Raw genomic sequence first — 919 nt, 5'->3', positions numbered from 1 at the left:
CTGCCAGCTCGGAGCCTGGAGCCTGTTTCAGTCTGTGACTCCCTCTCTCTCTGACCCTCCCCTGCTCACGCTGTCTCTCTCTCTCTCTCTCCCCTAGAAATAAATAAAAATATTTTTTTAAAAATCTGTATAATGGCATAGGAGTAGGATCTTTCTGTGTATAAAATACTATTAAGTAAAAATTTTAGTTCTATTATCCACATTTAGTTAGATCGCATTTTTTTTTTAATATTTTTATTTATTTCTAGGAGAGAGAGAGAGAGAGAGACAGCGTGAGCAGGGGACGGTCAGAGAGAGAGGGAGACACAGACTCCGAAATAGGCTCCAGGCTCTGAGCTGGCAGTCAGCACAGAGCCCGACGCGGGGCTCGAACCCACGAACCACGAGATCATGAGCTAAGCGAAAGTCGGACGCTTAACCGACTAAGCCACCCAGGCGCCCCAGATCGCAATTTTTTATACCCTTCTAAATGTTAGGTGTTTCCAGAGAATTAATTTAGGATACATCAAACAAGAGTGGACTTCAGTTTTGTAATAATATTTCTGTTATCAAGGCACCTGAGTGGTTCATTGGTTAATGGCCGACTCTCGATTTCAGCTCAAGTCATGATCTCATGGTTTGTAAGTTCAAACCCCACATCCTCTCTGTGCTGACAGCATGGAACCTGCTTGGGATTCTCTCTCTCTCTCTCTCTCTCTCTCTCTCTCTGCCCCCTTCCACAGATTCACACATGCACGAGCATTCTCTCTCTGTTTCAAAATAAATAAACTTTAACAACTAATATTTCTGTTATTTAGATTAATAGGCAATAAGTTATCAAATTAAAATTCATTATGTAACTGACATTAAAGTCTAGGAAACACTGGAGTCTTAGTGAAGTACAGATTAATTAAGAAAAGTACATGCTAAAGAATCAAAG

This window comes from Hyaena hyaena, unplaced genomic scaffold (genome assembly GCF_003009895.1).
Source record: "Hyaena hyaena isolate Hyena2069 unplaced genomic scaffold, ASM300989v1 scaffold_787, whole genome shotgun sequence".
Classification (NCBI taxonomy): Eukaryota; Metazoa; Chordata; class Mammalia; order Carnivora; family Hyaenidae; genus Hyaena; species Hyaena hyaena.
The sequence above is the reverse complement of the archived record's forward strand: the minus strand, read 5'-3'. Positions refer to the sequence as shown.